Below are 25,552 nucleotides of genomic sequence, written 5' to 3' on the forward strand. Positions count from 1 at the left end.
CCCTTTTTGTTTTTGTACTTGTAGCAATCAATTCTGTGCACCTACTCATGCATATTTCTGTTTCTTTCTGCGTTACTACGCGCACACAACGTAACTAGCTCGTATCCCGATAACGTTATGCACACGCACGAGGAGCCGACCGCAAGCTCTTGCGCCCAAGGAACTTCACTTCTCGCCGCCGAGACATCGCCGACGCCGTGGTGTGACAGTGACGTGCAAGTCGTTAGTGTCCGCACACCGTTGCCAAAAACAACAAGCACAAAAAAAAAAGGACAGAAGAACATTTTTAAGGGGTACATCGCGTGCCCGTTCTTTCCTTTCGCATCCCCCTCGCCTTCTCCTCCCTCTGCCACGCGTGCAGACGAGGAGTTTAATTAAGGTCATTGACGAGCGAGTGATAAATTGTGTTTTTCCCGCCGGAACAAGTCAGGGGCAACGCACATACAGGAGCGGAGAAAAATCGCGCACGTGCGTGGCACACATGTATGCATGGTGTTGCGCACCCTGGCTGGACGGCGGGCCAAGAAACTTGGCGGGCTCATTTGGCGCGCTTTTTGTGTTGCCGGCGCGAGCACAACCTCTAAGCACTGCTGTATAACGAGTGCCGCGCGGCGCCTACCTCAATTTCCTCCGCCATGCAAACGGGTTGTGCGAGCGGCCGGGCCCGTTGTGACTGATTAATAGCCGCCGGGAAGCCCGGCTAGAGTGATGATCCCCCTCTGCGTTCCATGCTGGTGCCGCAGCGCTCACTGAGGATCGGACAATCGAACGCCTCTATTTTGTTTCCCGTTTCTTTCTGCGCGTCTGTTACGTTTTTCATCGCCTTGGAAAGATGGACGGTGGTTGACTCGGTGCACGTGGAAAGTCTTGCGAACAACTTTACGCCTGCGTGGTTCGCCATTATCTTCTGGGGCATTCTTCATTCGAGAAACTCGTAAGGATGTAATTGCTGTGTCCGATTTCTTTTTTTTTATATTTGGAACTACTTTTTGTTTTTCTTTGTTTTTCTTGCTGCGTGTTACGTGTTCAATCCAGATTTGAAAGTACATGACCCGTAAAAGCGTCCCGATGTCATACTTTAAATCGCGGGAGAACCAAACAGTCCCACTGAAGTGCCATTGTAATAAAAGTTTATCAGCTTCTTTTAAAACAGCGATTGTTATATACTTTTCGTTGCCCCAAAGTTTGGAGGAGCCAGATCGCCTTTCGGTTTGAAGCTAACCTCTCCAATCATCACCATCGTCATCAACAACAACAGACTATTAACGTCTACTGCAGGATGACAGCATCGCCCAAAAATGAATATATTTACCTCTCCCTCCCTCCCTCCCTCCCTCCCTCCCTCTCTCCCTCCCTCCCTCCCTCCCTCCCTCTCTCTCTGTAAATTTCTCTTAGCGTCTTTTTTATTATCATAACAGGGCTCTATTATTATCACAAGATTTGAGCAAACCAAAGCCCGTTCTTAACTCCAGCTTGAATTCAGACAACGAATTGTCCGGCTACCCTTGTGTCCGCGATTGGCGCCAATGGTGGTTCGCACTAAGTATTTACCGAAAAATTTACATGCAATTTGTCGGGTAACTTAGCTAGCGGCCTTTGCAGTCCTCTATACGGTTTATACAACGACAAAACAGGTATGTTCTCTGGCGTTCTCCCAATAATAGCCGTTAACATGTCAAAGTTGGCGTACCCGCAGTGGCTCTACAGCCATTGGAACGCTTATATGCAAGGTGGTGTATACAGTCTTTTCGTTTACTTCTGTGCCAAGCTCGCTATTAAAATTCAGGTCTTCTCCTGATGCTTTCGAAGAGGGCGTGCGGGCGGAAAGGGGCCCTTTATCTCGCCCTTCTACTCTAGGCCCCGAAGCCGCCGATATAATTGCAGGATAATCTTTCATCCAAACTTGTCACTGTGCGGTAGCTCCCCAGATTAATTGTCCGGCCTTTTCGAGAAATCGCCCTCGGATCTTCCGATTTTTCTTCTTACTTTCATTTCCTGCTCGCAGCCACAGTTTAGGGCCAGACAGGCTTTCGCAAAATTGGACAAGTCATCAGCCGCTCGGTCCTAAGGTGCAATAAAAGTGCTGCTCAGGGCACAAGGACCGCGGACGTGATATCAAAGAATATTATCCCCGACGCTGTTCCTCTGGTCGCTGCGTGACATCGCTGTCTCGTCGAAGCCATTAATGGACCCAAGATAATCAGCTAGCTGAACACTTCCCCTAAAATAAAGAGCGCAGGCACTGAAAATCTACAGAACTTCAAACTTTTACCGCGGCTAAGCAAAGTGAACACGTTGACGTGACTTCAGGGTGACGTATTGGCAATTGAGCCCGCTTCTCACTGGAAGCAAACCAGCAGCACGTCACTCCTCCGAAAAAAAAAGTGGTTTGTACAAACACCTTTTATAAGAATCTAATCCGAGAAACGAGAAACTCTACGAAAAACGAGTAGCCGCAGGGAGTCCACTTCTCGCTCATTGAGTAACCGTTCCCCCTCCTGTCTCCTTATACCATTCTTCACAATCACGCTATACGAGCATCCCGGCATCCTTACTTTCCCTACAACCATAGTCTTAAGCCATTGGCGTGGCCATTCTTTTAATACGAAAGTGTCTTATTCCGGGATACACGAAGATTTCGATGAGGTCATACCCGTCACGGAAGTGACGTCTGTACAACGAAGCAAGCGGCCTGTAAAGGGTGCACCCCTGCACGCAGTACCTTCTTGCGGGGAAGCAACCTTTAGTTCTGATTTGATTGCAGGGTTTAACGCGCCGACGCAGCGCAGGCGATGAGGCGCACCGTAGTGGAGGGCTCCGGATTAATTTTGACCACCTGGGGATCTTTAACGTGCGCCGAAATCTCGTACACACGGGCGTTTTTGCTTTTCGCCTCTATCAGAAAAGCGGCCGCCGCGGCCGGGAATCGAACCCGCGACCAACCTTTAGTTCTAAAAAGTACGTTATACTAAGGGTTGTTCGTTTTCGGGTCTTATATTTTAACATAAAAGTGTTTATGCTGCGATACCCCAAGATTTCCCTGACGTCATATCCGTCACGGAAATGACGCCTGTACACCTTTGTCGAAGCGACCCGCCAGCAGGACGTCGCTCGCCAAGCACACCCACAAGACCGCCTCCGGCCCGCAAATCATGCTCAGCTGCAGATTTCGCTGCACATTTCACTTTCGTGTTTGACTGATTCCTATGACACAGGAACCAACCAGTTTTTTGCATGATTTTTCAGGCTTGGGTAGAGTTTTTCCAGGCGTTGTCGATGGTTGTAGCCCTCCCTAACTACCATGCGACAGCAATGTGGCCGCTTCAAGCGGATAATTGACCTGCACCAGCGCAATGAATGAGACGGATATTTATGAAAAATGTGTAGGTGTAAAAACGTGTACATAAAGGTAAGATGGAGAGCAGAATAAAATGGTCTGTAAAATACAATAGAAACGAGAGAACATCACGTCACAAAATCCAAAGTACAATCCGTACAAGCCAAGTTCGAACAATATATGAGACTGTAGCCGTAAAATCACGCTCTGGTAAAATGGCCAATATTTTTTCCGAAACGTTAAGACTTGTAGTTTCCAAATATTTTGGCACGCTGATCGTTGTCACGTGAGCTAATGCAGCTCACGAGGGTCAATGCAACTCAAGTGCACAGACTTCACGAACATTACGGGGAATGCTTAAAAGTTGGATATTGTGCTGAACTGATGTTGAACTTTCTCAAAAAGAGCGTAGCGTGTTCGTACAATCGGATCATGGTTGGGGGAGGGGGGGTGGGGTCAGCGGAAAACCGTAAAAGACGTATATATATATATATATATATATATATATATATATATATATATATATATATATATATATATATATATATATATATATATATATATATATATATATATATATATATATATATATATATATATATATATATATATATATATATATATAGTATAAGTAAAGAGTCGGATACACAGCAAGAACAATAACAAACATTGTTTGTTATTGTTCTTGCTGTGTATCCGACTCTTATACTATTTCTGCGCGCTTTGTGAGTTTATCTTTCTCTAGATTTATATATATATATATATATATATATAGTATAAGAGTCGGATGCAAAGCAAGAACAATAACAAACAAGGTTACCGGACTTGCCTTCATCAGAGTACAGTTAGATGATTTTGCTGTCATGTAACTGTACTCTGATGAAGGCAAGTCCCGTTGCCGCTACGTAAGTAAACCATGTTTTTTATTGTTCTTCCTGTGTATCCGACAATTTACTTATACTATTTCTGCGTGCTTTGTGAGTTTTATCTTTCTCTACATTTATATGTACATATATATAGATATATATATATATATATATATATATATATATATATATATATATATATATATATATATATATATATATATATATATATATATATATATATATATATATATGATACACGGCGCGGCGCCAACTGCTGTGTGGGTTCGAATGGGCTGATTTTGCGACGCCTGTCACTGGCACGGAACGTGCAAAGTGCACTACCGCAAAAACACAGTTTTGACGCACGGACCTGCAACTTCTGCCGCCGCGCCATGCGACGGCCCTGTGACCCGCCTTTGGTAGAAAAAACAGAGGCAAATGAAAGTTCAGGAACACGTAGGGGCACACTCAGAGAGGCAGGTCGAAACAAACAACCGTGAGACAGCCGAAACCGGGAGCGCGAAGGCCCGGAAAAACGCAGAGAATCTAGGGAGTGTGAGAACCGGCTGTCCTGGACAAAACGATATATATATATATATATATATATATATATATATATATATATATATATATATATATATATATATATATATATATATATATATATATATATATATATATATATATATCATGTCGTTTGAACTTCAGCGCCCGAATAAAAGGGCGTAAGAAGCAACACAAAGGAATCATGGAGAAAAAAAGAACGCAAGAATGTGATACGTAAGACGGGGACCAGACCTCAGGTTTCTGGTTCGGCGCACGATGATCGGTTGTGCCGGCAGTCTTCAGAAATCTCTTACAATTGATCTGTGCCTCCCCGAAGAGCTTCTCGAAGTGCAGACTATAGAAAGTCTATAGAAAGCGTTCGCCACGTTGGACGAAAAAAAGAACCGCGTCAAAAGAAATGGTTTCGTCTGTGGAACGGAGAAATAAAATACTGCTGCCACGTAAGCTTTACCGGCGCACCTTCCTTTCTCGCCCAATAAAGGGAAAACCGCGCACACCGCCGGATGACCGATGCGATGCGACTTGCTCGCCTGATTCCGACGCTTTCGATCATTCCAGCGGTTTGCCTTCGGATTGGCATGTTTGAATAGGCATGTAAAAATAAAAGTGATTCCTACTTGGTAACGCTGTGTTGCGGGCTGCGGTACAGCCGGCACTCTGAGGTATGGACTGTCATTCCTATGCCGTTGCGCAAAACGAGTATACCTTCTCCTGAGAATCCTCGCGATTGCCACTTTTGTGATGGAAAATGAAATGAATAAAAGGAATAACGAGCCAGCCGCACGCAGACGTATATCAGAGTTTATTTCAAGAAACGAGGGTGATCTTGATCACTGCAAGGGAAATCTAATTTGTAAAATTAATACAGGGTGTTGCGACGATAATTGGAACACTTTAAAATTTTTTTCCTGAGCGAACCGCCGCTCTGTTCGCGCTCAAACTTGCCACGAAGGTCGCAATTTGTGGTCTATTTTGCTTGATACCGGGAGCAACGATAGTACTTACCTGTGTATTCTGAAAATAAATAAAAACGATTTTCGCCTATGGGAAAATGGCGGCTGATTTGGACGTGCGAGTCAGCGCAAGTTGATGTTGGAACGACGGTACCACCTGCAGAGTGAAACGCATGTTTGGGATTCGCCTACGGAGCCAAATGGTGCAGCAGACGATCAGAAAATGCACCTAGAAATGTGCTAACAGACGATAAGAAAACCCGGTTTTTAGGCTCGCACGTCCAAATCGCCGCCATTTTCCCATAGGCGAAAATCGTTTTTATTTATGTTCAGGATAAACCGGTAAGTACCGTCGTTGTTCCCGGTGTCAAACAAAATAGACCACAAAATGCGACCTTCGTGTGAAGTTTGAGCGCGAACAGAGCGGCGGTTCGCTCAGGAAAATTGTTTAAAGTTAGATGCATAATACCAGCGAAAAAACAGACAGGGACGAGGAAAGAAGCAGACGGGACACTCGCTAGACTTCAACTGAAAAGTTTACACAAGAAACACGTAATATATGAAAATGCCAACAGACAAGGATGATAGACCTTGCAAGTGATAAAAACAGACAAAAGAGAAAAAACCGTCCACAATCTTAAATGCGTACGACCCACACAACCAAATTACATCCCGCGCATGCGGCCTTGCAAAAAATTCAGCTCTTTTGCCGTCAGAGCCATGGAAGGCTTACTGATACAGTTAACTGCCTCCTTTTGAATATAGAAAGCCTCAGAAATTTCGCGCTTTACTTGGTCGCGCCCGCTATCTAAGACACGTGTAGCGCCAAATGCTGGAACACAACCAGGACACCGCTTACAAGTGTTCCGAGTACCGTCGCAACACACTGTATTTCACAATTACAGCTGAATTTGAAGTGTCGACATATTTTGTGGGTACGAAATTTAGCTAACTACAGGGGGTAAGAAACTCGAACGGCCGCGACCACAGCTTCCTCTATTCCTGCGCTGTCATGACGACGTTCCTGATATTTAGTTGTCTTAAAGGCCAGACTAGGCTATGAGACACGCTTTAACCTATTCATACGGCTGCGTGTGCACGAAAATGGTGGGGGACCGTTGTTAGTAACGACGAGCGAGTCACAGCGCCTATATTAAACTCTGCACGAGGAGCGGGAAATGTAACGACGCAAACGGAGTGGCCGGATACCTAGGGTCGGATGTCTGTTGTGCGACTGTGTTTTTCAACATCCGTGCATTCTTTTAAAGACGGTAGTATTTATTGGGCTATTTAAACTCGGAACGTTTTGGTCTGTCTCTATGTCTGTCTGTTTTTACCTCGATTCAGCAAGCCGGCCAAAAGTTAAAAGAATTCTCGGACGACTAGTTGACATAGGCACAACCTTTCCAAACTACTGAATCCGGTCCCATGCTTTACAGTTCTAAACATTGTGGAGCAAAGAGAAAACATAAGCATACCTTAGGCAAAACATTAACACGTGTGTGGTACCAAACGGTGTTCTTTTAATTAAAAAATATAAATGTGCGCGTGATATTTTTGTTAGAAAAATAATAAATGCGATTTAGAAACAATATTTTGTCCCATAAATACAAAAAAATTAGCAGTGGGTTAGCTCAGCTATGCCAGGATATACGTAGCGTGAGCTAAGGTTCAGCTGGTTATACTTAGCTTTCCTGGTTGTCTACGATTAGCTGATTATCATGCGTACTGCTGCTAAAACGATTTCCAATCCAATCCAACCCAATTCAATTCAATCCAATCTAATCTAACCCAATCCCGTCGTGGCGGCGGCGGCTCCGGCGCGCCAGCTGTGCGCCGTGCGACGTCACTGCTCCTGGCGCATGCGCAGCACGGCTGACCAGGAGCCACGCGAAACTGCTCAACTTCACCCAATGTAGCTCACGCTACAAAACCTCGCGCCCAAGCCTAGACCTTGTGACGGCGTTCCAAGTCCAACAGCAACGAAAATAAATGTCGCACCAGCAGTGGAACGCGGTAAATTTGAATTGGCTTGAGCCAACCTCCGCTGTGTTTATCGTAGGAGGAGAGATACGGGGGGGGGGACGTGAGTAGTGGCACTCTTTTCTGTCATTATTGTATGCCGCCGACAGCAGCCATTGGTCGAAACGCGTCACGTGATATTTGTTTACCCCTGGAAGACCCATGGGCGCTGACATTTTGGTGCCTCTATGTTGCCGCGCGCGCGCTCTTCGGCAAGTCGTGATTTTCGGAGCGCAGTGCGGCTGTGTGACACGTTGAGAGAGAGTCTATGAGCCCCGAGACAGAGTAGCGATGCCGTGCTGCTCTGTACTGGGCTGTTTCAACCGGCGGGAGGGTGGAAAAAACGGTTGCATCGCTTCCCGCTGGGAAAAAATGACGGTGCCCTAGCGTAGCCTATAGCCACTTAAAAAGCGTAGCTTAAGTAGTGGATTTAGCGTAACCTAGAACCACTAAATAAGCTACGCTAGCATACCGAGCCTGTTCCCATCGCACCAGCGCGCTGTTTCTAAATCTGCCAAAAGTAAACAAAGCTGTGCCAGACATCTCCCGGGCCGATTCGCCCGTCAATGCCAGCAGCAACAGGGCGCATAAAGCTATGCCACCCTGGCGTCAGGCACCAAAATGGCTGTCGCCGTGCGTCAGTGTCGTTACTCTTAAGCGTAGCTTATTTAGTGGTTCTAGGCCGTTATCCTGCAGCCATCGCGAGCATGTCTCGCGCGGCCTCGGCATATCACCCTCCCCCCCTCACATTTTCGCCTTACTTTCCTCCTCCGCTTTCCTGCTGGATCTCTCTCTCGGCTATCTTCGACGTCCTCTTCAATCTCTCGGTTACAACGAGGCCAAAGGCGACGTGAAACCGCAGGAACGAGCACTTAAAAGCTTCGCTTTAAAACGCAAACATGACGTTGCAATAAAGAAATCTTTGATAAGTATCACCAGACATGTGTCACGTAAGCAGGCGCAGGTGCTCCGAGGAATTAATTCTTTCCCATTGCAGAGACAGTCTTGGTTCACCACTCTCCCCCATTTCGTAATACCAGTGTGAAGTTTTCGTGCATGTGACTGCGTGTTTTTGTGTGTGTAAATCTGTGTGTGTAATCGCCACATCAGCGCCGGCACAATGAGGAGTATAAATCAGTGGCACGGAATACGCCGAAGGAAACAGCTCACATGGATTTGCACTACCGACTTTGCAACATGGAGAAGTTGGTACGGATCCCCTCGATCCCATGAAGCGATTTCCGTACTCGATTTCCGTATGTTGCTCGCCTGCAAGAACGCTGTCGCGTGATCCTGCGGAAATCGCGGACAGCACTATGGCACTATGTAAAAGACCCACGGGTTGCAATGACGTGTTTTTAAAATCTGAAACTGTCCTTAGACATATGGGCCAAACTGCAACGACGACGCCATTACAGCAACGAGAGTAGCTGTTGAGTTTCGACGTGTCGTTGCTCTCTCTCTCTACTTCGGCGGAGACGAACAGTTACTCCGCATTGTGCGCACGGCACACACGCTGCCACAGTTACTCCACTTGAAGACTAACGGCTGTATTTGCCCCCGATTTGCTCTCCAGTTGGTATATTTGGCTTTAGAGTGTAACCAATTGCTGAGACATTCGGCGTGCAAAGAATGTGCCTGCTGCGAGAAAGCCGGCACGTGCTCTCCTCGAAGTGTTGGTCTGCTTACGTGTTCAGAGCGTGACTATATTCCACCTGTGAACAGGTGCGATGCCCACGCCATTTACTCTGCCGTCCTTGCCTGAAAGCCAATGGAGCGCATTAATGATTTAAAAACAATTCACCCGTTTCCAAGCGCACCCGCTGTTAATTATCAGCTTTCGTGTAGCAGAATGCGGAGAGCCGCGGCGGAAAAACATGGCCGCGTATGGCTTTCTTCAGTGCAAATGACGTCGAGTGACGTCAGGATCCTGCCGCGTTTGACACGTAACCCCGCTCTCCTCTCTCTCCCTCCCACCATTCACGCTCTCCCTCTCCCCTTTTCTTCCCCCTCGAGACGAATACGGTGCAGATGTTTACTAGCAGTTTAGCAGGCGGAGTTAGCTCGGCACGATGTTTTGGCTGCAGTTTAGATTGAGCGTTCCGGTGGAAGACGTGTGCTTTTTGATAACCCGGTAGTGGGCATGTGGATAATAGACATGCCAAGACTACGGGGGTCTCATTTGTGTTTGCGTTGTCTGTGGTGGTTAGAAGTGAGGACGTTGAAAGCGTTTAAATCTAATATGACTGTGGTGCTGGCTAGTTGGTTCATGGCGCATGAGTGAATAAGTCGGCGCAAAAGACGTCCTTGTCTTTTGAAAGTCGGGCGTCAATCGCGTTGTCCAAAAAAGATATAGATTTCCTTTCGAACACGAGCTGTACTTCGGGCATGACTTAATTTGGTGTCTGTATAGATTGTGCCAAGTGCGTGAACGCGTGTTGATATGGTCGTGCGATACCAGAGATTATACGTCTATTTTCTATTGCTGTTTTTGATTTCTTTTTTATATATATATTTTTACTAGTGTTATCATCAAGAGTGCGTATAAAAGGTGCAAGGTTTCTCTTATTAAATTCAGTTGGAAGTCAGCGCTCGTCCCTCCGTCTTTCTGTGTCCTTGTTTCTATTCGCGCTGTAGCTATTCTTTTAAAAATGAACTACCAACTCGCCAAACAGTATACACTTCGTCTTTTGCGCAGACTTATTCCTTCGTGTGTTTAGGTGTATGTTCAAGTAGCAAAAGTGGACGCCCTAAAGAAAAGTCCGTACTGTATTATTTACTAACCGATTTCGATGAATCAGGTGTCGTTGTGTTATGTTGCAATGAAGCAAGTAATTAAGTAAAAATTAAGAAGTAAAAGATTACAGGAGCTACCTTGGGCAAGTTTCTGGTGTCGATCCGAATCCCGAGAAGGATACCAAGCGCAGAACTTGTATAATCTGGGCTGCATTCGCCAGGTATTCATAAGTCGTGAGCAGTGAGCGTCTGTCACTAAGAATATGTCATCACCGGAAGTACAACCTCTGTGTACTTCCGATGATGACATTAGAAGCCGAAACTTTGGGTCTTACTAAGCACCCTGGCAGAAAGATTACGTGGGCCCAAAACAGCCACGAAGAAGGTTGGAACGGATGTTGACAAGTATCCCCCAACGTTAGGGCACCAACGTTCAAGTTTAAACATGTCAATAAACCTGTCGGAGAAGAAAATGATTTTAGACGTCTTTGCACGGCAAAGGAAGTGTTGTGAGGCTACACAAGCGCCCATCCGTCATTTCTTCTTACAACGAGCCTAAATCGCTCCGTAAGCATTCTCAGGGCCGCCTGAGACACACGGCTGGAACTGAGATACCTGTTCGGCAGAAGTACGGGAAAGGCCCGTGGAGTGGAGACGAGTTCGTTGAGCCTGCCGGCACGCGTCGCGCAAACAAAGTACGCTGGGGCAGCGCAACGAAGTATAGGGAGCAAATGCGAATGGAGAAGGAAGGAAAACTCGTAGGCGCCGACACGTGCCCGACTGCAGTCCCGGAGCGAGCGCACCGCCTGGCCCCGAGGTACCTCGGGCCTCGGCAACCTGATTGGGATCCCGGGGGAGCTGTGCTCTCGACCTCACCTTCGTTCGCTCCTTTCTCTCTCCCCCAACTAGATACGAGCTGCGTTCCCGTCGTCACGCCGGGACTCCCCCGTTTCCTTTCGGGTGAGGTCGGCGCTGCTCGGATGGCGGGCGAACTCCGGTGTGTCGCGGCGGAACTCTCTTCACCTGAGAAGGACCGGGAAAAACGGGACGTGTCCCGAATTCGCAGCGCGCAGGGAAACTTCTTCTGTATTCTCTAGGTGAACTCCCGGTGCGCTTGGTCGGTCGCGGAATCCTTCCCCCCCGCTCTATCTCTCCCCTCTTTCCCTCTTTCTGTCTCTGCGCTGGGGCTAAGGTTTGGACTGCAGAAGTAGGGGCTACGGCGAAGGCTCTCGTGCTCCTTGCGACGCCGGTCGCAGAGGAAGCGCAGCCTCCTTCCCTGATCCAGTGCGATGGCCAAAGGGTGCGGCGCTACGCTGCAGGCGGCCGGACTGGAGATTGGCTCAATGGAAGCCACGTGTGCGCCTCGCGTTTCGCATGGCGGGTAATTTGAGCTGGTTTTTTCCCCTCTCCCCCTGCGCAGAGCTCTCGAGGGTTTCCGTTACGTGCTGCCTTAGAAATTTCGCTTTCTTCCGGAGTTTCATTGCGTTCAGTGTGGAAGGAACTTTCCCTCGATTCTCTTATTTAGGGCCCCCGAGGCTGAGCCGTGTAATGACTTCTCCTTGCCGGGCAGGTTTCGGATATGAGGGTGCGTGTCGTGACATGCGCGAGCGAAGACTTTGGCCGTCGCACTTGTCGTTTATTCTTTAGCTGGTTCTGTATGCTGCCCTCTTGGTCAGTTTTTTTCTGGAGTACAAGGCCGAGCTCAATGTCAAGTCGAGCTTTCCAGATCATCCAAGGACTTCCACTAGTTCACTGTACTCTAAAAACCTGCTTTTGACGTAGGTATACACTAGGCGTGGAAATAAGACAATAAAAATTGATTGGCGGCAAACGTTATTCTGGGCTTGAATAAAACTGAAGAAGGTTTATATGACTGATATGGCTCAGTTCACAGCAGTTGACCACGACACGATGATGATGACTATGCCTCGCAAAAGTTAATTTAGATGAAAATAAATGAAATACTGCAACCAAGGGCTTTTTCAAAGCGTTCCCAACTCGGGTGACTAAAGCCATTGACCGTAGTAAGTTTCTCGCGTTTCACTTAGGTATTTTTTTTTAATTTGATGTCATCGTTATTTCCTTAAGGGACCCATTGGGGGGTGTGGCATAAAGAGCGGTTACACAAGTAAATACATTCGAGGGCATTCGTTTTAGCAACAAACCACACAGAGTTCTCTCGCAGATGTTGAAAGTGAAAAAGTTAATTTGGTGTCGCTTTGTGGGTGGTTGTTTATTGACTTCTCTTTCTGTTTTCCCCCTCATTTGGGTTCAGACTTCGCATAAACCACGTCCATACTTTCAGGTCACCGCGTTACTGTTATTTCTAATTGATCCACACGCCTTGAGTGCCCACAAACTTCACTTGTACAGTTAGTGCTGAAGCGGAAACCTTGCTTTGGTCACCTTAATCGACCCAGGTGATGGTTGTACCAGTTCCCACCAGAGAAGCAAGTCACCAGGCGCGCCTTCATCGGCAGCAATATTAATTGACGAAAGTCCCTGAGTGACTATTGTCATCACTGTGTGATCCCCGTTGAATGATCCCATGGTTGGACCACCGGAGACCCGTCGATAAGCCATGGGTTGCTCACTAGTGCGTCTCCAGTAGAGCCACTGGTGAACGCAGTACAAGAATACAAGCGTCGGAGACTCAGCACAAGCGCCCAGGTCTTGCCGAGTCCACTGAGATCGTTTTAAGTGCTGCAGTCTTCTTGGGTGCATGTTGGTAAGCTACAATATGCTAAATCGACAACAAAATTAAGGAGAACTTTTCTCTCTATTATAAATGCTTTCAGAAGGTACTCAACACACAGGTCCAGTACTTAAAATAGGGGGTCACAAACTACGTCAGCCAGAAATTGCTGCTCTTTGTCCATCAGATAACTTGGAAACTTGCTCAAAAGATGTTTCCCTCTTTACCGGTCTTGGCGTTCTTCGAGCGCTCGAATCGCGTCATTAAAGCGGTGTAGAGGCTATTGGACGCCGTCCTTTCAGTTGTAGTGAGGAACGCGTTTGGTAGCCACCTTAAAAAAATCGCCACAAAACCAAAGCAGAAACGATAGGCGGATCTGTTGCGACGAGAAAATCACACAGTGCCGGTCCGTGCTGGTGATGACTGCAGCTCCCACAATGCTTCCAGACGCGAAGGAAGGGTTAAAGAGTTCATTGAAAGCGTTGCAGAGTCCCTTTAAAGAATAACGGTTGGAGGGAGACCGAGACGCTATGGTATTTCGCCGCCATTTGCGGGAAATTTTCTTCCGTTGAAAGTCCCGCTTAATTGGTTCTGTTGCTGGCTACGTGCGAGCAGGATTATGTGCATGTCAACTCTTTCTTTTTTTATTTCACTTCTGCACAGCGAGCGTATATGTTGTGACGAATGCGTTTGTTTTCGTACGCCCGTGTTTTTGTCACGAAGAGCGCTGAGATACAGGCTGCCGTGCTGCATCACGCTGGCGTCGCCAAACGCCATTCAACTCCGATTTATTTACACGAGTCCCGAAACAATCTGCCCGCATGCTCCCAAAATCTCGTACACGTGCCGCGATTTTGTCCTCACCACGTTTTAACACAGACATTGATAAGGAGTACGGAATGTAAGGGCCGGAACCTGCGCAGAAAGCCAAGCACAAGCGTCTGCCCTCCTTCCTTCCCTGCAGGTTTTCTCACGGGAAGATACAGCGCTACGTTCGTAAACCGCAAGTGGCTAACGGCTCTTCTAATGGTTAGTGATCGGCATCCGTTGTATCGGTTGTATCTCAGAGTTGAACACTCATTTTCGTTGGCGGCTGACGCAAACTCCACTGCGCTTTTCGACGTGCACAACATCACTATCGAAGAATCCCTCGAATAACTCTCACATTTGGAAATGCGGACGCCGGCTTTCGACATTTGTTCTCTCGTCTTCTTACTGTCTATTCTCGCGTTTTGTTTTTTCGTCGCTAACTGCACACTTTACCCCTAGGCAACACCAGTTATTGGAACAACACCTTGCTGCTGCCGCCAGCAGGTCTCCAATTCGTTCCACATTTGTATCACCTTTTTCTGGCAGCCTATTGTTCTCCCCGGTTTTCTTTTTTTTTTTTTTCGTGCATATGCGTTTAGATAGTATTCGTGTTCGGCCGAGAGTCACCCGGCTCGGCACCTTATTGTTGACGTGGAAACTCAGGCTGCATTTTCGACGAATGCGCGGGTCGATTTCTTGGAACTGCGCGGAGAGATCTTAAAATATCGTGATGGATCGCAGACAGCCGTCCCGCTGCGTCGGGTGATTGGGCAATGTTCTCTGTGCGCCCGACATGAACTCTGTCCTGAACACTCGAAGCTGCCGGGCTCAATCTAAGAGGCTAGCAAACACTTAGCAAGAATCTGAAATATTTAGAGCTATAGGCCACAGAAGTCAACCAGAACTCGCCCGTTAGCTGATGGCAAGAGAAAACCAAAAGACGCGCTAGAAGTACGCACTCGCAAATGTTGTGGCGAGGGCTTTGTACTCATTTTAGCAGTGTTTAAATATCACGTCGCCTGTTTTAGTTGATTTCGGATCAGACTGCCGCTGGTAAAGATGCGAAGAAGAGATAACGAAAACGAAATGCGTGAACAAGACAAACCATGCAGAAGCGAGAAGGAAATGTCCACTTCCCGAAACTTTGGGCCGTCGAAATTCGCGCTCGACCGCAAATGTACGCTTGCGGTCAAAGTTAGAGCACGAGTTAGAGCGCGAGACCCCACGCCTTGCTTCCTATTCCAGTTCTACATATAATGATTTGTTAATTGGTTCTGCGGATGCGACGCGATGGCGCATATTTACTAAGCGTACGAAGTGCACTATTCGTTAGGTTGTTCGGACCTCTTATGCGGGCCGGCCAATTTTCCGACCTCCCATATTGTTGGTCACTGTGATGGAAAGCGGACGTTCGTCACGCTAGTCGGCGTGTGTGGCGTGCGAGGATGTACCAGACGGAGGCGTATTAATGATGAGGAAGCAAATAGGTAAACTAGCGTTATGCACCCCAGAAAAGTCTCGATAAACTCCACACGAAAGCCACGTCCTAGCGACGACTAGAACACGAGAGGGAAAACGATGTCCTGCAGGCGATCTTCACCTTCTGGGGCCCGTTCAGCGACCCGAGGCGTTGTGCATCGGTGGCCTCAGCGGCGGACTCGTGCAGGTGCGCGGCCACTCCGCAACGCCGAGCTCAGTCCAACCTCCAACACGCCAGGGCCTTCGCGTATCGATGCCTCCGTTTCGTCTGTGTCTGGTCTCGTTAGCTCGTGCGGCCCACCGCGCTTCCGCAAGCGTCAGCGCCGACCCACGGTTCTCAGTGGCCCCAGCCTATTCCTATGAGCGTATAGGCGTTTCCTAGTCAGCACAGCCAAGCGACCCATGGCGCCGTCTAGAGGCATATTTGAAGCTATGTCCACGTGCATGTGGCCCTCAATTTAATCGCCCAGGACCGCTGGTCTCGTAGTGTAGTAGTACAGCGGCTAGAAGAGGGAAGTGTGACGAAGGCGCCGCGGCTCGCGTGCGCTTCTTGGATGCAACCGCGCGGTGGCGCTGACGCTCGTTTTCACGTCGCCCGACGTGCCGGCAGTGCCGGTCAACGCCGCGTCAGTTGCAGTCCGATGAGCTCCGTGGTTGGCGACGCATTTTTAAGTGCGAATGCACTTTATAAGCGACCCCAAACCATCCACCGCCGGCGGCGGCGGCGGCGGCGGCGGCGTCCGCAGTGCTCCTCCATATTTAAAAAAGAAATAGCATCCGGCGCCAGGTTTCGATCCGAGGACTTTGCGGCCGCAGCGCGACGCTCTACCGACCAAGCCACGGACGCGACGCTGATATCAGTGTTAGTGACGCGCCTTATATCTTTAACCCATTCAAACTACGTCGTCAGCGGCGTGCGTTGGCGACTCAGCGGCGTTATAGCGGCTTGATAACTGCGTGGTGTACACGTGATACTACAAACCCGATGGAAGAGATGGAAGAGAAGGCGGCGAGGCGGTGGGCTGCGGGGGCCGAGCGCAAGCGCCGCAAGCGGGCCGACAACCGTGCATTCGCACTTTCACATTCTCCCCCTCGGGGAAATGCGGGGGAATTTTTTTAAATGCAGAACATTTCTTTAACTCACGATGTCACCCGTTCTAGTTGTCCGTAGTAGTCCGCACCCCTCCCCTTACACTATATAAAAAAGTAATACTTATCGGCGCCTGGTTTTCGATCCCACGACCCTGCGGGCGGAACGCAAGGTACATGGTGCTCTACCCACTGCGCCACAAAGCCGACACAGAATGGAGGGCTACGAACGCGCCTTATATCCTTGACTCATTCAACACCTGATCCTGGTGGGTGACTTTAACGTGGACATTCGCAGGGACGATTGGCTCGTTTGGCGGATGAGAGAGTTGCACGGTTTGGACTGCGTGTCTGATCACAGCGACGTCAACAGCAGAACGCCCACGACGATTCACGGATCGTGCATCGATCTCGTCTCTGTCGTCGTCGTCGTCTGCGTCTACGTCGCGCGTTCGACCGTTGCTTCCCGATCCCTTGACGGTCCACTTCAGCGACCACAAGGTCGTCGTCCTCGGTGTCGTGCAACAACACCAACAGCAGCCAGAGAAGAAAAGAGAGAGAAGAGAAGAGAAGAATAATAATCATACCTATCTGCTAATAAATGATGTCACGTGACCACGTAATTACGTCTCCTAATTTAATTACAATACAACAACCAACACCAACAAGTGCAACAACATTAACGTAACGCAAACTGCTTAACGTCGTGCGCCCCCGGAAATGCTCTGTATTTGATCGTACCCCTCGCGAGGGGGATGTTTAGTTTTTACCTCAAATTATTTCACAATTGCAGCAACTATATAATAATATACGCTTCCTATTACAGAACACGGTATTTGTCTCGAAATATACGCCGTCTTGAAATGCTCTCGCGCAAGCGGCCAGCCGGGACTGAGTTTCGCTTCATTACAGTCGCTTTTCGCGCACAAATGTGAAGGCGCAGGCACAGCCCCCAAACAAAAAGTGGTCCGTGAAAGGGAAGTTGCAATTAGATTATTGAATTCTTTGGCATGGATAGTCACCTTGGGTCACTGAATATTTACATTTCTGCACAATTTTTTGGACATTTTTCTATGCTGATTATAATTTAATGAAACCGGGTGTAGTTATCGAAATGTTACAGCAACGGCCGAATGTTTTATCAATCACTGTACTTTCCATACTGCCGGTTGTGGCTGCATTCAGCTAAGAAAACACATATTAGTTTCGTGCTCGTTTCGTTTTTTTGAGACAGTAATTAACTAAAACACGATATATTTGACAAGCATAAAAGGTTTGATTGAATAAATTTATATTAGCAAAGCATAATTGACAAGACCAAAAGAAACCACTTTAAATTCAATTTGTTTTATAAATAGGTTTGCCTGAAGAATGAAGACATTCATATTACGATACGTAATTGAAGAAATGATAAAACCAACGGCGACGCTTAATTGACACCTGCTAATTGTTATGTAAGTAATAATGAGAATAAATGTTTCGTTTCGCATACTTCTCCATTTACAATTACCAGAAACAATAAGCAAAAAGGCAGTTTGACAAATCCTCACTGCTCACAGTTTTTCAGAGAAAGCATTAAGATTTTATATTCACCTAATTACTCTTCAATTCCTCATCCTAATTTAACCGAACCCTTTCATTTATGCCCTGCGGTGAAATAAATGTTCTAAAAATGTGCTTGCCTGTCTTGGAATAATGACATTTCGGTAATCTAGAGAGTTGGCGGCAATATGCGCGGGGGCGTCGTTTAATTCGTCCAGTGACAACCCTTCCATATTCGCGGCATATTTTTGTGGAGGCGCAACTTTATTTGTTTTTCCAACGTCTTCCCTTTGGTTTTCTCTTCTTGGGCACTGGCTTTGAGAGGCAATGTGGCACGTTTGGGAAGATCGTTGGGCTCGCATCCGGCTGGAAAAACGGCATGCACAACATTCAAGGCGAGATGGTGCACCAGCGCAGCATTTTATCTTGGGTGTTGCGCGCGACGCTAACTGCGGATCGAAATGCTTGAGAGGCTTGTTGGCTCGAGGTGTGTTGCCCTGCCACTTGAGCCACGTTTACTCTCCTTCCGACACCCCGAAAAGTAACTTATGGAACCATGCATTTATTACCCGTCGTGCAACCAAGCACAAAACAGTGACTCTAAAGGCAGCGGCTTATCCCACACAAAATTTCAACACCACATCTAGCATAACTCTGACGAAGCGCGATAAAAATTTAGAACGAAAAGATCGCAAAACGCGCTTGCGGCCATGTATCGCGCGCTCAGATTGACGTGTAAACGACCGCTAGCGCCATCTCGCGGATACATGAAAGGCGGCGACGGCGGTGGCCATAGGAGCCCACCGGCGGTAATCACACTTCCCTCTTCTAGCCACTGTAGTAGTAGTTCTGCTCCGGCGAAGCGACACCCTAACCCGGGTTCAAATCCCGTTACCGCTTTTTTGTCAGTTTCAAGGGTTTGTCATTCTTTAATATTAACATTTGTTATCACGCATATAATCTATTTATGACATCTTTATATATTATAGATGGGATTTCGGGTATTTTCGTTGCATGTATATTTTCTTTGTAAGCTTCAGCTACTGCTTCCTGTGCGTTCTTGCGGGTTTTCCCCTTTTAGTTCGGTTTCGGCTATTTCTGTTGAATACTTTTCTAGACCGTGGTTTTCAACCATTGCAGGTCCGTTTTGGCTGTTATTTATTTCAGTTCGGGGGTTTTGTATGCTTTAGGTTCGTTTATGCTGTGATATAACCCTCATAAGCAAGCTCAGCTTGCGGCTGGCTGTACTATGAAACGCATATACGCGTTCCTCTGATTATTATTATTATTATTATTTTTTATTTTTTTTTTTTTGCTCACTGAGTGTTTATTAGCACATTGTTGATGTACTACAGTGCTGCATTTTCCCCTCTGAGTGCTCCAGCACGAAGGCCTCCGCTGTTCCTGGGCACTATAATAAACATTGATTGATTGATTGATTGATTGATTGATTGATTGATTGATTGATTGATTGATTGATTGATTGATTGATTGATATGGTGATTGATTGATTGATATGGTGATGGTAATGCCGCCGCCGCCACCGACGACGACAACGACGACAGTGATGATGGTGATTATCCGTTGTGAATGGCCTTTTCCGTCTGCTGGCGCGCGCGACCAGCTGCCCCTTCTTACCCCTCTTCGTTGGCTTCCCAAAAGCAGAAAAGGCGCGGCGTTTGAATGGCGCGTTTCCAGTCTTCACATTCTTCCCAGAAAGTTGTTTCGGGAAACAACTGTTTCGGGTGCTCTCTTAAGGGGCAGGGGGACTAAAAATTTGTCGGGAACTGGCAGCCGTGGTGTCTTGCGGCGATGTAAAGTCGAATGAGTTGCACACCCGCGCTCGCGCGCACATATTGTACCGAGAAGCTACACAGGACACAGCAACTCTCAGCAAAAAAAAAAAAAAAAAAAAAAAAAACTCAGACTCTAAACAAAACCCTGATCATACAAAACACGCATCATATGCACCCGAAGTGCGACGAGTTAATTATGGAAGCCGAACGCGAATCGAGTCCGCAATTGTCGCATCATACAAAAATTGAAATCGGAACGTGTCGAAGTTCATACTCACCATCATATTAGCACACCAAAAACGACTATTAGCTTCACGAATTAATTGAAAAATAACTCAATAAAATGCCTGAGCAGCGCGATTATTTTTTTTCATTTTTTTCTGTTGTCAGCTTTTACAGGTATAGTTTCTCGATATCGCTGATGGTAAGGCTGTATCGAAATACAACGATTCAAAGAAAATTCGTCGTCCTTCTTCGAAATCGCGCACGAAAAAATTCCTCTGTAACTTATGCTTCATGCCTGCTTACGTGCTTTGAGCACGACTTCCCCTGGCGATATTTACCAAACCATTATTTAGAGCGACATCGTGACCGCGTCTCTTTCCCCGATTTCTTTCTTCGTGTTCCAGGTATTCCCGCTGTATTCTTCGCCTCCTGCGCTAAGTCCCCGCTGGCGTATTTGCGAGGTCGACCGCGCTTAGCCTGCACAGAAAAGGGCGGTACATGCGGCGCGAATTACCCCAAGAAAAAAATCTGGCCACATTTCACACCGTTGCTGTCCCGTTAACAGTGCTCTCCGTGGCTGGGGTATAGTGCCTGGAACATACATACTGGTATACTGTAGGCACTATAGCCGGGGGCACCTGTTCTATACTCATGTGCCGTCGCGTGCTCAAACACGACGAACGCACTAGGCACTGCATCGGGTTTGTTTACTTGTTCTTGTTGTGTCCACGTCTTTCTTGCAGTTTTTCATGGGCGAAGCACCTTCAGGCCGAGGCTTGTCCGGCGTCCGTGCTCACGGCACAGCGCAGTGTAAATCGAAACATCTGTGAACAAAAGGTTCACAAAAGGTTAACAACAACCAAATAAAAGGTTCACGAAAGGTTAGAGTTAGAGAGAGAGAGAGAGAGAGAGAGAGGCCTGCTGCGCATGTGCGTGGAGCATTGGGTTTGATTGGATTGGATTTGGATTGGATTGGGTGAGATTAAATTGTATTAGATTGGATTAGAAATCGTTTTAGTAGCAGTAAGCACTCTCACGGGTGATTTACGGTAAGAACGATCCCCAGTGGTTCGCCCACTCGTCATGATTCACTTCGTGGAGATGCGTGATTATTTTTTTACTGTCATAATGTACCAACCCGCCCAAGTTTGTATTCTGCTAGACAAACCCTTTATAGTCGACCAGAAGCGTGAAGACGACGTGGCGTCGGTGAGCGTGCTGTCCCCACACCGCGGAGGCCTCGGCTCGCTTCCCGCCCAGACCAAAACGTTACCTAGCATGCTTCGTTTTCAATTTACTTTTAAAGACGATAGTGTTTCTTGGGCTACTTGAACCCAGAAATTTTGGTCTGTCTGTACGTCTGTCTGTCTGTCCGTCTGTCTGTCTGTGACTCGATTCAGCCACCCGGCCAAAGTAAAATTGATATTGCGCAATAGTCTTATATACTCACAACCAAATGTAAACGTCTAAGCCCGGTTTACATGTTCATACTTGTCAACTTCGTTGAACAAGAACAAGACATTACGCAAATTTAAGACAGGAAATTAGTACACAAGGGATATTTACAGTGTTCCTTTATTTAAAAATTCATGGATGCTTGGTTTTTCGATAGCAAATGATATTCTACATCTAATGCAGAAAACCGCCGCCTCCTGGCGGCATATGAAAAATCACGCGGCAACAGCAACGAAAGGTTCCACTAGCTAGGTTCCACGTTCTGCTTGGAACGCACGTGGAGCACAGCCACGCGGCTCTATAAACCTTCTAGTCGGCCGCCTCCATTCACGCGCGTCTCCGCCGTACTGCAGCGCTGGCATCGAGGAACCCGGCCTGTTGCTGTGGAACGCGGTAAATTCAAATCGCCTTGCGCAAACCTTTAGTGTGTTTACCTCGGAATGAGCGCGGTGGTACAGGAACAGCATGAGAGGTGAGCGGGAAAGCAAAGGGGGGCATTTCCTTGGCAAATGTCTACAAAGACTATCGTCTTTTGACGACATTTGCAACGAAAGGAGCAGATACGCGGCAAATATTTTTTTCAAAGAACCCCTCCCCCTCCTCCCCACCCCTCCACAAAAAAAAATGTTTTACGTCGGCCCGAGATTTTTGGCGTGTTTTAACAGCGAATCTGTTCTTGGTCGAGGCTGTCAAGGGACGAAATGTGCTAACGCGATTGCAGCGATGACCAGGGGGCATACCTAGGGAGGAGGAGAGCAAGTGCCAAAGGGACACGTGCAGCAAGTTAGCATAATGCTTGAACGAGACGCTTATATATTGGCAAAACCTTTCCAACTCACTAAATCTGGTGCCATCATTCAAACTTGCCAACATTGCTGAGCAAAAAGAAAACATGAAGCATGATTGAGGCAAGTCATCAATACATAAAGGATATTTCCATGGTTCTTTCAATGAAAAATAGAGGGAGGCTTGATATTTGCGATCGCAAATAAAGAATACGCCGTAAAAAAAAATAAAAAGGCGCTCGCGGCGCCCCCTTGCGGCAGTGTTCCAAGTTCAAAAGCAACAAAACGTTCTACTAGATGGCGCGAGCAGTGGAGCACGGCAAAAATGAATTGGCGCGCACGGGAATCGATCTGCTACCTTTGAGAAGTTCTATGAAGCTTAGCCTTGCGACTAAGGAACGTCAGACAGCTTCGCTGTTATCATAGTGTTCGCAACGTCAAGTGAGCAAACCTAGGCTTTTTTTTTTTTTTTTGCTCCTTGCGTCGACCGCGCCATTTGAGATACGATCTGATGTGGACTGTCAACGACTACGCGGGATTTTTCAGCCCATGAGGCGCATAATGTTTCCACATTAAAAGCTCAAAGGAGGCCAGCCCGCCATTCTCGAGAACGCGCGCCATATGCTGAGCGCAGGTTTAACGCGTGACCTGAGAACACGTGACCTTAGAACGGATCAAGCGCACTCGCCGCCGAGTCAGACAGGGATGGCCCTTCTGCGCATGCGCAGTAGACAGTCAGCGTGCACACGCAGTGTGCGGGGTGCATGTAAAGGGAGACGGGCGCACTTATTCTTTGCCTTCTATTCAGACAGAGCGCTCCTTCCTGGTACGTCCGCGCACAGAAAAAACAAGGAACCACCCTGATGTGCGAGCGAGCATGAGCTTTGCTTTAACCCAGAAAAACAGGGATTTGATGTCCCAGTGGTCCTACCAGAGGTCGAGAGGTCGATGCATGCAGGGGAGACTGCGTGCCCCTGTCGCAAGGCATTGTCTGTCCACTGCACGAGAGCCTGAACCTGGGGCTTAACACTGATGTAACCAGGCCCGTCTCCACTAGAAAGTTTGCATTGATTTGATCACTCCAGGGAGCGCTGGTAACTTGTAACACAAGAAGTGGATTTTTACTTTCGATTTGTTTACTGCCGTTTTATTTTTTCCATAGTTAGTTATAGTAAAAAACAGCGGCTATTTTTGTATAGGCTTCCAACTCGTTACCGTTCAGTTTTTTGAGGGTGGACGTGCTGAAGTGCGCCAGCGTTCGAACTCGGCCCAAGTATACATAACTCACTGATACACGCATTCAAGCCGCAACCTCCGCAATTTTTCGGGCTATAGCTTCGAACTTCTATTGGTCACGCTGCTTTCGGAAATAAATCCGGAAAAGGGGGCGGGGTGGCGCGGAAGGCAGCCATAGCTCCATGTATCCACAATTGCAGCGGTCGTAGCGGGCGGTTCATAAATCTGCACCGACAGACAGAGCCGCCATGCATGGCGTTGTAAGACGCCATGTCCAGCGGCTGGCCATTACTCAAGCGCCCCCCTCCCTCTCGCGCATAAATTACGGAGGGCTTCGCATATCGCGTTGCTTCTTGCGCTTCGTCCTCGCTCGGCGGAAGCTGCAAAGGAGCAGGAGGAGGCGGGAGAAATTAACGCGTTCATACGCGAGCGGCCATCGGCGCCTCGTGGCATCTATGGCACGTAGCGGGAGGCCGCTTCTGTTGCTTCTTGGGCGGACGCGTATGTACCCGGACGACAAAAGACGTCCCGTCTGCTATTTATGCACTCGTCTGGTCGGCGCCCGCCCGCTGTGCGCGAAGCACAATGGTCGTGTCTCCAGATGAAGATAACTGGCTTGATTAAGGGGCTAATGAGCCACTAATTAATATGTAAATAAGTTGCACCCGCTCGCCCGGCCATGCGCGCCTTGTGTAGGCAATAGCCCCATCGTCGCGGCCGATGATGCTGCTCTTCCTGCGTGTGGTCTGCTCCTTGGTTATCCTAAGGTATTCTTCTTTCCGTCTTTTGCTCCTTCTTTTTCTTTTTTGAGGGAAAGTGGAAGGGGTGGGTGAGAGGCTTCGTGGACCTATTACGGTTGGGCGTTTGTTTTCAAAATGGGTTTGCCCTTTCCCAATTCTTTTGTTGACGCTGCTGGCTCGGGGGCTGAGGCACGCTTTGTTTTTTCGGATCTATCGTAGCCGGTTGGGGGAATAAAGTTCATAAGGAAAAAGTCTGCGTATCGTCTTCGTACAGGGAGTAAGAGCCTGAGTTGTGTGTTCCATACCATTATTTGTTTCCCACTCTCCACAAAACCACTATCCGTTCTCTTTCCGCAGTTGTACCGGTATTATCAAATTGAAGTACGAGGAGATGGTGCCCTTTTAGGGCGCAGACCGTTACTTTGGGTTCCCCGAAAAACTTAAAAAAAAGGTAAAGCTTACCACTACGCTGTTTTGCTTCTTTCGGTGTCGGCGAGTTGACTGGTGCGAGGGCAAGTCGCAAGTAGAGCGCGGAAAATTAACGTCACGGTTTCGAAGCTGCCTTGGTGAGGGTGCTCGGGGAGGGAATGCTGCATAGCTGCGTGTGCCTGACACGACGAGGAGAATTTCATATATTATGTTTTTCTTTTTTCTTGGGGGGGGGGGGGGGGGGTGGTGGTGGAGGGGGTCTCAATTTTACACAACCAAGGGGTATAAGGAAAATCAGGAAATACCAATAAAAGGAACAAAAGATGGAATATTGAGTGGAAAATGAGGTGGCCTTCTTGTGTCTGTACGTGCGTGCGTTTGCGTGCGTGTGAGCGATAGACAGTGTGTGTGTGTGTGCGCACGTGGCGTGTGTGTGCGTGCATGCGTGTGTGTGCGTGTGTGTGTGCGTGCGTGCGTGCGTGCGTGCGTGCGTGCGTGCGTGCGTGCGTGCGCGCGTGAGTGTGTGTGTGTGGGGGGGAATGGGGGGTGTGCGTGCGTGCGTGTGTGCGTGCCAGGGACCGAAAGAAAGAAGAGGGAGGGAGGCGTTTATTGAAACAATAGGGGAAGGGGCAGGGGAGGAAAAGCTATGGGCGGCGAGGGCTTCTGGTAGGCCGCGTACTACGGCTGCCATCCTCGCCCGAGAGATCAGGGCTTCCTGGACTAGGAGCGCGAAGCTCTGCAACGCGCACGCCCATCGCTTCAGGTGGTAGTGGGTTGGTTGGCCACG

General features: G+C 48.0%; 1 protein-coding gene and 1 long non-coding RNA gene across 5 annotated transcripts in view; one reads left to right on the plus strand and one right to left on the minus strand.

Moving 5' to 3' along the window:
• The window catches only part of LOC144179579 (zinc finger E-box-binding homeobox protein zag-1-like), a 558,265-nt gene that overhangs the window by 354,592 nt on the left and 178,121 nt on the right, over window positions 1-25,552 (plus strand). The gene's annotated exons all lie outside the window — the stretch shown is intronic.
• LOC144179582 (uncharacterized) overlaps window positions 20,383-25,552 on the minus strand; it is a 23,582-nt gene continuing 18,412 nt past the window's right edge. The window contains exon 3 of the long non-coding RNA XR_013324289.1: window positions 20,383-20,597. This is a non-coding gene — a long non-coding RNA (uncharacterized LOC144179582). The remainder of the gene's footprint in view (window positions 20,598-25,552) is intronic.

This window comes from Haemaphysalis longicornis, unplaced genomic scaffold (genome assembly GCF_048455015.1).
Source record: "Haemaphysalis longicornis isolate Haplotype H1 unplaced genomic scaffold, Haemaphysalis longicornis Haplotype H1 scaffold_4, whole genome shotgun sequence".
NCBI classification, from domain to species: Eukaryota; Metazoa; Arthropoda; class Arachnida; order Ixodida; family Ixodidae; genus Haemaphysalis; species Haemaphysalis longicornis.